The following is a 716-nucleotide window of genomic DNA, read 5'->3' on the forward strand; positions in this document are numbered from 1 at the left end:
CATGATAACATGCGTACAGGGAAGAGACGTACTGCTACACGAAATATTGAAATATTCTGCGAATTATTATGGGAAAACAGAAGAACGGAAATGAAGGTGGAAAGAGAAGGAAAAAGTGCAGGGAAGAGAAGTCTAGCTCTCCTCTGTATTCTGCAGCGTGTCCTCATCCCGATTCTTAATACACTGCTATTTCCATTCATACAGGTTAAAATAATGATGTTATTCTTCACATGTGTCTTGTTTATAGTACGTGTTCAGAATTAAGAAGAATACAGTACATTTCTTTTATTCAATGACAAATTAAATTTCCACATCCTTTGCAATAATACCTATGTAGACAAGTTCGAACTAGCTTCTTTAGAACTTTTCTGGTGGAGATCAATAATTATGGAGATCTTAGCATAGGAGAAACACACCAAAAAACAGAGCTTATACGTTGCCTATGGCGTATTAACAAGTGTAGTGTGTGTATTATACAACTCGAGTAGTTCACAGATTTTTAAGAACAAATATTTTCAATATTTTTTGGTTAGGAATGTCTGTTTCGATAATATAAATGAACTTAAATGTCTTAGTCATATAATTCTTGAATAGCTTTGAAATTGATATTGATTTAAAATTAACCTGGCTTAAGAAAACAAAGCCTCATGATTAAGCATATCAAGATTTTTTAAAATATGCAGAAATTACCTGAAAAATCCTCAAACGCTGATATT

This window comes from Penaeus monodon, chromosome 15 (genome assembly GCF_015228065.2).
Source record: "Penaeus monodon isolate SGIC_2016 chromosome 15, NSTDA_Pmon_1, whole genome shotgun sequence".
In the NCBI taxonomy this organism is placed as follows: Eukaryota; Metazoa; Arthropoda; class Malacostraca; order Decapoda; family Penaeidae; genus Penaeus; species Penaeus monodon.